Source organism: Coregonus clupeaformis, chromosome 8, assembly GCF_020615455.1.
Source record: "Coregonus clupeaformis isolate EN_2021a chromosome 8, ASM2061545v1, whole genome shotgun sequence".
NCBI classification, from domain to species: domain Eukaryota; kingdom Metazoa; phylum Chordata; class Actinopteri; order Salmoniformes; family Salmonidae; genus Coregonus; species Coregonus clupeaformis.
The window spans coordinates 25,447,199-25,460,729 of record NC_059199.1 but is presented as its reverse complement, the minus strand read 5'-3'; positions in this window follow the sequence as shown (position 1 = coordinate 25,460,729).

Genomic DNA, 13,531 nt, shown 5'->3' with positions numbered 1-13,531 from the left:
CCTGGCCTACACAACGTGGAAGGAATTGCACATGTACCAAATTGTAATACAGTAGCCTACTGTACATGAAGACAGCAGATATTTAAATGTAGGTTGTCAGCTCATTGAGTCAGGCACTCATGCTTCAGTAATAAGCTTATGTAACAGACCTGTGACAGTGTGTGACACTTAATCAGGTGTTCTGGTGTATTCAATTTCTGAAATGTGTCATTATGTACTTAGACAATGATATAAATAGAAAAGTATATATTTGACTAATTCAATTTCCTGGAATATTGTGATATCATGTGTGTTTATGAATGTTTATACGCTCAGCACCAGAGGGGGATAAAACACAAGCTACATAGCTATAATTTTAAAAAAGTATTACATCATGTGTACATAATATTACATTCCTCTGGGGAAATACTGTAGGTGCAAACTGTGTTTAAATATTGCCTATGAGATCAATGAGATGTGCTTATATACAGTACCAGTCAAAAGTTTGGACACACCTACTCATTCCAGGGTTTTTCTTAATTTTTTACTATTTTCTAAATTGCAGAATAATAGTGAAGACATCAAAACTATGAAATAACACATATGGAATAATGTAGTAACCAAAAAAGTGTTAAACAAATAAAAATATATGCTATATTTGAGATTCTTCAAATAGCCACCCTTTGCCTTGATGACAGCTTTGCACACTCTTGGCATTCTCTCAACCAGCTTCACCTGGAATGCTTTTCCAACAGTCTTGAAGGAGTTCCCACATATGCTGAGCACTTGTTGGCTGCTTTTCCTTCACTCTGCGGTGCGACTCATCCCAAACCATCTCAATTGGGTTGAGGTCAGGGGATTGTGGAGGCCAGGTCATCTGATGCAGTGCTCCATCACTCTGCTTCTTGGTCAAATAGCCCTTACACAGCCTGGAGGTGTGTTGGGTCATTGTCCTGTTGAAAAACAAATGATATTCCCACTAAACCCAAACCAGATGGGATTGTGTATTGCTGCAGAATGCTGTGGTAGCCATGCCGGTTAAGTGTGCCTTGAATTCTAAATAAATCATAGACAGTGTCACCAGCAAAGCACCCCCACACCATAACACCTCCTCCTCCATTCTTTACGGTGGAAAATACAAATGCGGAGATCATCCGTTCACCCACACGGCGTCTCACAAAGCCACGGCGGTTGGAACCCAAAATCTCCAATTTGGACTTCAGACCAAAGGACAAATTTCCACCGGTCTAATGTCCATTGCTCGTGTTTCTTGGCCAAAGCAAGTCTCTTTGGTGGTCTTTAGTACTGATTTCATTGCGGCAATTCGAAGAATCTCCAAATATAAAATATATTTTGATTGGTTTAACACTTTTTTGGTTACTACATGATTCCATATGTGTTATTTCATAATTTTGATGTCTTCACTATTATTCCACAATGTAAGAAATTGTAAAAATAAAGAAAAACCCTTGAATGAGTAGGCGTGTCCAAACTTTTGACTGGTAGTGTATATTGAAGTGCTTATATTGAAGTATTTGTATGTGGGTGTTTGGTGTGTCAGAACAGAACCCCACTGAATCCACTAACCCACCAGTCACCTGAATTAAGTACTTGTTTCTGGACATTTGACAGCATCGGGCCTAGTCGTAGATTCACCAATGTGCTTTCGTCTCTCTGATGCACTTGATGGCGCTATTGGTTTGAAAGTGAGTTGCAGACAACCGGGGTGGAGAAAGATTCCACCAGCCTGTCTGCCAGTTCAGTTTGGCTGCCAAAGATGCTAATGGGGTCAGGGTGCAGACATAACCTGTTACACTAAAGTTATGGGACTTACGCAATACACACCCACTCTCCTACAGTACAAGACACACTAATGTAGGCTAATGTGAATAGACACCCAAATGATGCAAACTGACATTAGCTTGAGTTGATGTCCACACACCGGCCCAACCCTTACCCTAGCCATAGCCCAACCCTAACCCTAGATGTTTCATAAGAAAGTCTTTCATTTCTTATGTTACCATTTCTTATGTTTGACAGATTGGCAGCCTCCTAACTAAAGCAGTATTTGTACAACTTATTATCACATAAACATCCATTATTGTTTCAGCATTTTTAGGCTGCTTTATTTGACCAAACAGTGCATTCTCAATGAAATTTCTGAAAAAAAGACGTGTAGAGGACACTATTGTGTCACCAACGAAAAACAGCACCTTTTATTTCCGTTTTGTGACATGATTTGATGTATTTATTATTCAGAATAATATTACAGCATTGGTATGTGTGTTCTGTAGAGTAGTGTAAAGGCACTTCAAGTTGTTGCAGATCATAGTTGCAAGTACTATTCAGTTGATAAATGTTATTAAAGTAGATCAGGAGTTACAATGTAGGCATTTTTTTCTGAGCTCAGGGTGCCAAACCTAGTTAATAGAGGATGGAGACAAAGTAGTCTCAAACCTGTTAAAACAATGTGAACAGAAGTGAAAAGGGTTTAAACAGTGTGAACAGAAGTGTAACATGTTTAGACAGTACTGTGAACAGAAGTCATTTTACATTGACATTTGTGTCATTTAGCAGAGGCTTTTATCCACACTGTTTGAAAAAAAGAGTTTCCAGTTTCATTCCCCCAGGCAAGCAGGGTGACGCTAAGGGCTACAGTCACATAGACCTGGACGGAGCTGGCGCTGTTACACAGGTCTGTCTGGCAGCATGAGAAGCTGCTGGTGACACCAGCACCCAATATGGTTGCAGTGATGGTCTTGCCACACAGGTCTGTGTCCAGACAGCCACGGGTGTGGCGTTTCAGAAACCCTGTGGCATTGAATTCTAGATGGAATTAGATTTTGGATACGATTTTTCAGTGATTGGTTCATTATGACATTGATGTTATATAAGCTAATTCATGCTTGCGGGAAATAAACATGTCCCAGAGATTCCCACACTGCACTGCTTACAGGTCAGGGACTGGACTGTGGAACATGGAGGAGTGGCAAGAGAAGTTGATGAATCATGTGCAGTGCAACACAATACAATACAATACAAACAATTATATAATAGATAGGGAGGAGCACCTGACTGAACATGTGCTTGTCCCTTATCACGAGTGGTATCAGGTGGAAGAATGCAAGAAGACAGAATGACATCATACCTATAACTCACTCAGCAGTTCATGATAAAAAGCTGAAACGTACATGTTTAGACATTCACAATAAGTATAGGTATTAGGTATATACATTAAGATGAATGGTCTACTGTATTGTATTCTGTGTAAATGTATATTGTACACACAGTGCAGCCCTGAAACTAGAGGAGTGTTCACTGGCTTCTCTCATCTACAAACTTTCCAATTACATGTGGTTCAGTTATTACAGTGGAATTAATATAATGTAATTAGTGAATGTAATGCCACCACAGGAGACTCAATTTGTCATGTCAGAATGGCATAGTTACCCATGGGATATATGTATAATTATTTCTGGAAATCAGACTAAAACAATAGAAAGCACTCTCAGGTTCTTGAAACTTCGTTGTTGTGTACAGAATAGGTAACATGCACCCCATGGATGTCTACCATCATATTTACCAAGTGGGTCATACGTAGGGGAGTGTACCATCATCCCATATAAACAATTTATAGCTTCAGAAAATAAAAGCACCTAGTACAGAATTTGCGATAAACCCTAACTAATCAAATCACAACCTTTTACTGTACCCATCTTTGAATATTGCCATAGGGACAGATTATTCTGATAGGACTTGCCCACTGCTATGAAGACCACCAGGACAGTTAGCCCAATGAAATATTAGTCTTCATCTTCTTGTAGGAGGGTAGGGTGTGTTGTTTTCAATAGTCTGACACCTAATCCCTAATGAATGAGTCTATTTTTTTTTTTTTTTTTTTTTTTTTCGGGGGGATGGATCAGCTTAATATTGCAGATAGATTGTATCTTCTATCAATGTAATTGTCTGCATCACTTCCAATCCCCCATGTTTTTTATTTTTTATATATATATTCCCCTTTATTACTTTTCAACCCCACCATCCTTTCCCTACTTGGAGTAAATTAGTGAACAACAACGCCCAGGCCTCTACTTCCGGTCTATACTTACTATCTACACCTTATGGACAGAGTTAATTTTACAATAATTCTATATCTATATATATATATATATATATATATATATATATTTATTTATTTATTTTTTTTGCTCCTGAACTTCTTCTACTCTCAACCTCTCCGATCATTTTCATGATGTCCATCCGGTTTGCTTCTAAATGCCATATCTTTCTAACTGTGCTCTTTTCCAAAAGCTCCCAACATACAACCTATATACTTATTATGGACACAGTATGCTTACATTATTAGCTATCTTTGTTATTATTTGTTGTTATTTGTTATTAGTCCCATCCTTCAACTCTATTCAATACCTCCCATCTATCTCTTAACACCATCCATATAGGATTTCTATTTGCCATATATATTTCAACCATACTGTGATGTTTTACAAAAGTTCTGAACCTTTCTATTCTCATTGCTTCTACAGATTGTGAATTAAAAATAAACATTTTTGCTAAAAGTATTATTATATTATTGATTGATTGACTATGACTTTTCAGATCACCCAGTAATGCTATCTGCAAGGTTAGTTCCAGGTAAATATTGCAATCCTTTAGCCATTCCTGGACCTGTGTCCAAAAACAAGCTACAAAATGGACAGAACCAAAACAAATGATCTAATGATTCTATCTCTTCACAGCAAAATCTGCAGAGCTGGGAAGATTGTATCCCCCATATAAATAACATTCTATTGGTAGCAAGAATTTTATATAATAATTTAAATTGAAAGATTCTAATTTTTGAATCCGGTGTCGTTTTGCGTGTCAGTTCATAAACACTATGCCATGGGATCGTACGTCAAAGATCTCTTCCCAACTATTTTGCAATCTATATGGGACTGCTGTCAATCCTTTGGTCCTTAAGTGAAACTGATATACTTTTTTATTTATCACAGTTTTCCTTAACCAATTATGTTCTTTAATGCAAGGCCGACAGACAAGTTCCTTACTTTCTCCCCCTTCAACTTTCCTCTTCCACTTTTGCGGTAAGGCTGCAATTATTTGGTTGTAATTTTGGGTAGAGCAGACATTTCCATATGTTTTTGTTAGCTGCATGTGCGACATAACTCCACCAGTCCTACCGATGATATCATTTACGAAGATTATACCTTTTTTAAACATTCTGTCAAAAAATAAAGGTTTTTTGTCAATTAGTATATTTGAATTTAACCACAATATTTGTTGCATTATTTGTTCTGTCGTTTCTGGAGGATTAAATTGAAATTGCAACCAACTTTCTATGGCTTGTTTTAGAAATAGTGACATTTGGGAGATTATTTCCCTTTTCAAATAACTGAAAGTGAGAGGTTGTAATCTGAATAAAGGGAAAAAGGCCTTTCTTGAACAGTGGGTGAGACAATCTTACTAATTTGCTTGAGAACCAGTTCGGATTTAAGTATAACTTTTGGATGACTGAAGATTTTAGTGATAGGTCTAATGCTTTAATATTTAATAATTTCTGTCCTCCGAATTCATATTCATTATATAAATATGCTCTTTTAATTTTGTCTGGCTTGCCGTTCCAAATAAAATTGAATATTTTTTTCTCATATAATTTAAAAAACTGTTTGCTAGGCGTAGGCAAGACCATAAGCAAATAGGTAAACTGGGATAATACTAAAGAGTTAATCAGGGTGATTTTTCCACAAATTGACAGGTATTTTCCTTTCCATGGTAGTAAGATCTTATCTATTTTTGCTAACTTTCTATTAAAATTTATTGAAGTGAGATCATTTATTTCCTTTGGGATATGTATTCCGAGTATATCCACATCACCATCAGACCATTTTATTGGTAAACTACATGGTAATGTAAAAATTGTATTTTTTAGTGATCCAATACGTAATATAGTACATTTGTCATAATTTGGTTTTAATCCAGAGAGGTTAGAAAATGTATCTAGATCCTCTATGAGGCTGTGGAGGGATTCTAGTTGTGGATCTAAAAGAAAACATGAATCATCTGCGTACAATGACACCTTTGTTTTTAAGCCCTGTATTTCTAATCCTCTGATATTATTATTGGATCTGATTTTAATAGCTAACATCTCGATGGCCACAATAAATAGATATGCCGATAGTGGACAACCTTGTTTCACTCCTCTTGACAGTTTGAAACTTTCTGAGAAATAGCCATTATTTACTATTTTACACCTAGGGTTACTATACATGATTTTGACCCATTTTATAAGAGATTCTCCAAAATTGAAATGCTCCAGGCATTTATATATAAATTCCAGTCGAACTTTATCAAATGCCTTTTTCGAAGTCTGCTATGAATAGCAGGCCTGGTTTCCCATATTTTCCATAGTGTTCTATTGTTTCCAATACTTGCCTTATATTATCTCCAATGTATCTTCCATGTAAAAAACCTGTCTGATTAGAATGAATAATATCCGACAATACCCTTTTTAATTCTATGCGCTATACATTTTGCTAGGATTTTTGCATCACAACACTGAAGTGTAAGGGGCCTCCAATTTTGTAAATGGACTGGATCTTTATATTTTCCACTTGTATCCTGTTTCAGTAATAATGAGATCAGACCTTCTTCTTGAGTGTCAGATAATCTACCATTTACATAGGAGTGGTTAAAACATGCTAATAACGGTCCTCTTAGTATATCAAAAAAGGTTTGGTATACCTCGATTGGTATGCCATCCAACCCTGGAGTTTTCCCGGACTTAAAGTCTTTAATTGCATCCAGAAGTTCCTCCTCTGTAATGAATGAGTCTTGCTCAAAAAGTGCTCACTCTATAGAAAATGGTGAGGAAAGATTACTAATCAAATGAATGGGGAAAATTCCAGTTTCCTGCTAAGGGGCGGTGCAGATGGAGACTATAATTTTTATTTAACTAGGCAAGTCAGTTAAGAACAAATTCTTATTTACAATTACGGCCTACACCGGCCAAACCCGGACGACGCCGGGTCAATTGTGCGCCGCCCTATGGGACTCCCAATCACGGCCAGTTGTGATACAGCCTGGAATCGAACCAGGGGGTCTGTAGTGACGCCTCAAGCACTGAGATGCAGTGCCTTAGACCGCTGCACCACTCGGGAGACCATATATGAAGTATAGAATAAGGTATAGCAGGTTCTATCATCTTCCATGAGGGTGCTAAGAGGACGTTTGTCAGAAAAGAAGAGTCCAGAATGCAGACAGTATCTATCATTTGCGTCACATTGGAATGCTCAGTCAAAATGTTAATTTAATTTAACATCTTAATTTTATTATTTGTTCAACCATTTCACACACACACAGACATAATGTAGTGTCTCGTAGTAGTAAATATTTTTTTAAGTGTAGTATGTAGTATATTTATTTATTGTACATAGAATACATAGAAAGGTTATATTTATAAAAAAGTACAGAGTGTAACATACTCAATAACTCACTAGATATTAAGATAAATGATAATGACGTGGTTGAGAAGAAGTTATGCCATTAAAAAGTGCTAAGTCACTGATATGTTCCCAATATAAATACAGTGACATTGTATAGCTGTTCATGGGTCATTCTTGGGCTCGGGTAATATTTCAGTCCCTCTGACTTTTTATATTATATTTAAAGTATTGGGTCACCAAAATGAAATTTAAAAAGTTTTGTATATAAATTGAAATGTCCAATTTAATGAATTGAAATGAATATAGCATTAATTTAAACTTTATTATTAAAAAATCTATTTTTTTTTACTGACACTAAGAATCGTGTCATGTCCCCCAGGCATTTCACTTAATTTTTACTTGGGAAATTAATATTAAAATGTTCACATAATTAATCAATGTTGCCATTAATGCATACAGTGCCTTGCAAAAGTATTCATCCCCCTTGGCGTTTTTCCTATTTTGTTGCATTACAACCTGTAATTTAAATGGATTTTTATTTGGATTTCATGTAATGGACATACACAAAATAGTCCAAATTGGTGAAGTGAAATGAAAAAAATTATGCAAATGCAAATAGTCCAGGTAGCCATGATTAGCTGTTCAGAAGTCTTACGGCTTGGGGGTAGAAGCTGATAAGAAGCCTTTTGGACCTAGACTTGGCGCTCCGGTACCGCTTGCTGTGCGGTAGCAGAGAGAACAGTCTATGACTAGGGTGGCTGGAGTCTTTGACAATTCTTAGGGCCTTCCTCTGACACCGCCTGGTATAGAGGTCCTGGGTGACAGGATGCTTGGCCCCAGTGATGTACTGGGCCGGACGCACTACCCTCTGTAGTGCCTTGCGGTCGGAGGCCGAGCAGTTCCCATACCAGGCGGTGATGCAACCAGTCAGGATGCTCTCGATGGTGCAGCTGTATAACTTTTTGAAGATCTGAGGACCCATGCCAAATCTTTTCAGTCTCCTGAAGGGGAATAGGCTTTGTCGTGCCCTCTTCACGACTGTCTTGGTGTGTTTGGACCATGATAGTTTGTTGGTGATGTGGACACCAAGTAACTTGAAGCTCTCAACCTGTTCCACTACAGCACCGTCGATGAGATTGGGGGCGTGCTCAGTCCTCTTTTTTTTCCCTGTAGTCCACAATCATCTCATTTGTCTTGATCATGTTGAGGGAGAGGTTGTTATCCTGGCACCACACAGCCAGGTCTCTGACCTCCTCCCTATAGGCTGTCTCATCGTTGTCAGTGATCAGGCCTACCACTGTTGTGTCGTCGGCAAACTTACTGATGGTGTTGGAGTCGTGCCTGGCCATGCAGTCATGGGTGAACAGGGAGTACAGGAGGGGACTGAGCACGCACCCCTGAGGGGCCCCAATGTTGAGGATCAGCGTGGCAGATGTGTTGTTACCTACCCTTACCTTGAGAGAGAGTGTCAGAGATGGAAAATATATGTTGAAGCAGGAAAAAATAAAAATATCAGTGATTTAAGTGAGAGAGACCAGCGTCAGAAGCGTAAACAGTGGAGAAAAGCATACAAAAGAAGCAAGGAGAGGAAAGGAGCACTGAGTTTCTTGACAACTCCTCCACAAAGTCCAGATCATGTTCCAGAGCAGTCTCCACAGCCAGGATCTTCAAGGTCAGGGCCATGTGCAAAAATCATTGGGCAAGCAAAGGAGGCTAAAGGACAAATACAAAAAGAGACTCCAACGATTAAAGAAATACTCAGATTCTCCCCCGGTCTAAAGTGAATGAGCTGACAGCGAAATGCCCTGTAAACTCCAGAATCAGGAAAACCTTGTTGTACCATGAAGCACTCATTGCAGACATCAAAAGCAAATATCTCAAGACCAGAAAAGAAAAGGAGAGACAAATCATTTCAAAAGTGATTACAGGGAAGATTGTCAGAAAATACACTGCTCAAAAAAATAAAGGGAACACTTAAACAACACAATGTAACTCCAAGTCAATCACACTTCTGTGAAATCAAACTGTCCACTTAGGAAGCAACACTGATTGACAATACATTTCACATGCTGTTGTGCAAATGGAATAGACAACAGGTGGAAATTATAGGCAATTAGCAAGACACCCCCAATAAAGGACTGGTTTTGCAGGTGGTGACCACAGACCACTTCTCAGTTCCTATGCTTCCTGGCTGATGTTTTGGTCACTTTTGAATGCTGGCGGTGCTTTCACTCTAGTGGTAGCATGAGACGGAGTCTACAACCCACACAAGTGGCTCAGGTAGTGCAGCTCATCCAGGATGGCACATCAATGCGAGCTGTGGCAAGAAGATTTGCTGTGTCTGTCAGTGTAGTGTCCAGAGCATGGAGGCGCTACCAGGAGACAGGCCAGTACATCAGGAGACGTGGAGGAGGCCGTAGGAGGGCAACAACCCAGCAGCAGGACTGCTACCTCCGCCTTTGTGCAAGGAGGAGCAGGGGAGCACTGCCAGAGCCCTGCAAAATGACCTCCAGCAGGCCACAAATGTGCATGTGTCTGCTCAAACGGTCAGAAACAGACTCCATGAGGGTGGTATGAGGGCCCGACGTCCACAGGTGGGGGTTATGCTTACAGCCCAACACCGTGCAGGACGTTTGGCATTTGCCAGAGAACACCAAGATTGGCAAATTCGCCACTGGCGCCCTGTGCTCTTCACAGATGAAAGCAGGTTCACACTGAGCACGTGACAGACGTGACAGAGTCTGGAGACGCCGTGGAGAACGTTCTGCTGCCTGCAACATCCTCCAGCATGACCGGTTTGGCGGTGGGTCAGTCATGGTGTGGGGTGGCATTTCTTTTGGGGGGCCGCACAGCCCTCCATGTGCTTGCCAGAGGTAGCCTGACTGCCATTAGGTACCGAGATGAGATCCTTAGACCCCTTGTGAGACCATATGCTGGTGCGGTTGGCCCTGGGTTCCTCCTAATGCAAGACAATGCTAGACCTCATGTGGCTGGAGTGTGTCAGCAGTTCCTGCAAGAGGAAGGCATTGATGCTATGGACTGGCCCCGCCTGCTCCCAGACCTGAATCCAATTGAGCACATCTGGGACATCATGTCTCGCTCCATCCACCAACGCCACATTGCACCACAGACTTTCCAGAAGTTGGCGGATGCTTTAGTCCAGGTCTGGGAGGAGATCCCTCAGGAGACCATCCGCCACCTCATCAGGAGCATGCCCAGGCGTTGTAGGGAGGTCATACAGGCACGTGGAGGCCACACACACTACTGAGCCTCATTTTGACTTGTTTTAAGGACATTACATCAAAGTTGGATCAGCCTGTAGTGTGGTTTTCTTTTTTTTTTTTTTTTTTTTGTCATTTAGCAGACGCTCTTATCCAGAGCGACTTACAGGAGCAATTAGGGTTAAGTGCCTTGCTTAAGGGCACATCGACAGATTTTTCACCTAGTCGGCTCGGGGATTAGAACCAGCGACCTTTCGGTTACTGGCACAACGCTCTTACCCACTGAGCTACCTTTCCACTTTAATTTTGAGGGTGACTCCAAATCCAGACCTCCATGGGTTGATACATCAATGCTTTACAAAGCCCTCCGTGAGACAAACACGTCAGTGAAGCTGTTCTTTGTGAAGAGTGCCGATGTTAAACGTGCGATGGAAATGATGCCAAGCCCGATAAAAGCGGTGCCCTCCACAAGTGAAATGTATGCATTGTGTAGGACCAAACAGATTTTTCTGGCCTTCTCGAGACGACATCCACTAGTATCAGTTTGATGAAGTCCTTGAGATGATTCCACCCCCACAGCGTGTGACATCCCGCCACGTAGAGGTTGAGAGAGATGTGTGGGCTAGACTCTCAGGAAGAAAACCATGAATTGATGAATATAGTGCCCTTGAGAAGAAGGATAGTCACTAGTGATGTAGTTAAAGCTGTTCTAGCATTCTAAATGCCCTTGGAAAATGTTCCTACAGTTTGATGACACGTTGAACTTTTCTGATGAAACCTGTTGAATGTTATTAATTACCCTAATGCCTGATGTGCTTTTATTTGTTTCAATATTTACTGCAGTTTGGTTAATAAAACCCATATTATTCTAAATATATCTAATGTCCTTATTACATGGTTGCATACAATGAAATGCAATGTTTTGGGCAAATCTTGGAGGGAGTTTATATGGAAACCGATGTGTCTCTTCAACCCCGTTACAGTATTCAACCCTGTCACCCTAGTCTCAACCCCGTCACATGACAATATTTGTTAAATAAAATGGCAAAGATTAATAAATATGAATTTAATGTTTTCTGAGCTCAGTCTGAAATGTTAAGGACAATCCCAAGAACATTTGATTTATGTTAAAATTCTGAATTAAAAGCATTTTTTTTATTTACATGATGAGCCCGCTGACCCATAATGTGTCTATTTCAGGGGTTAATATGGCAAAATTCTGAGATTTTACATACATTGTATATGTATATTAATTTAATTGGTTTGGGGGACACATGAGCATTAGGTAAATGTTGATTTTATAACAAGTATCTTTTATAATCATTACCGCAGCCCGAGAATGACCCTCATACCGATGTTATTTAGCCTACGCCCTAGAGGTAAAACCAGTTTGAGTTGGTACTTGGAACTAAAGCTTAGTGAAACTAGCCTGAATAAACATTGCAGTCTTTACCAGAATAAAACCGGATTCTGTACCAATTATTAAGTTCTGCTTTTCTGATGTATCAAATACTTATGTCATGCAATAAAATGCAAATTAATTACTTACAAATCATACAATGTGATTTTCTGGATTTTTGTCTCTCACAGTTGAAGTGTACCTATGATAGAAATTACAGACCTCTACATGCTTTGTAAGTAGGAAAACCTGCAAAATCGGCAGTGTATCAAATACTTGTTCTCCCCACTGTATATAAAAAACATTAAAAATAATAATAAAAAAAAAAACAATTATATATATATATATATATATATATATATATAACACATTAAAATTAAAAATATACTCTAGAAATAAATGTTTTAGAAAATTAACAAAAATAATTATGAAAATAAAATAAATAAATAAATTGTAAAGTGGTTGTCCCACTGGCTATCATAAGGTAAATGCACCAATTTGTAAGTCGCTCTGGATAAAAGCGTCTGCTAAATGACGTAAATGTAAATGTAATTCACCCGGGAGTTACGCAAGGTGTTCGACACCTCTCAGGTGGTGTCAGGGCACGAGGCCGGGATGCGGCTCACGGCTTGTCGGCAGGGTGACCGTTCGGTGGCGGACTACTCCGTGGAGTTCCGGACCCGGGCTAGAGAGGCAGGATGGGAGGAGGCCGCCCTGGTCGTCCTGTACGCGCAGGGGCTATCGGAGGGGATGAAGGACGAACTCTCCTTCAGGGAGCTGCCTGAGCAACTGGACGGCCTCGTCGACCTCTCGATGCGGGTGGACAATCGGCGTCGTGAGAGGGCGTATGAGAGAGGTATAACGCAAGGCTGGCCTCTGCATCTCCCTATCAGCCCAGAGGCTTTCCGCCGATTCAGGGAGGAGATGCCTCAGGAGGAGACTATGCAGCTGGATGCGGCGTGCTTGTCCTGGATGGAGTGGCAGAGGTGTCTGCCCCAGGGACGTTGCCGGTACTGCGGCCACGCAGGTCACCACGGCGACTCATGCCCGGAGATGCCGGGAAAATGGGAGGGCTCACTGGTATCGGGAGGGGTGCTAGGGAGCCGGAAACGAAACCCCAACTCCAAGACCCCCAGACTTTTCTCCCCGTCAGGGTTCAGTGGGCCCGCGCTGCGCGTAGGGCGCATGCACTGGTGGATTCTGGGGCTGCGAGAAACCTGATGGACGCGGGGCTGGCCCAAGGGTGGAGCGTTCCGTTACTCTCTCTCTCCGAGCCGGATCCAGTCATGGGCCTGGACGGCCGGCCGATGGGGTCGGGCTGCATCACCCGGCGCACTGTCCCCGTGCATGTCCGGGTGGCGGGGGGGCTATGGGAGCATATCCAGTTTTTCATTGTGGACTCTCCGGAGTGTCCCCTCGTCCTCGGGTACCACTGGCTGGTCGCCCACAATCCCCGGATAGACTGGTCCACG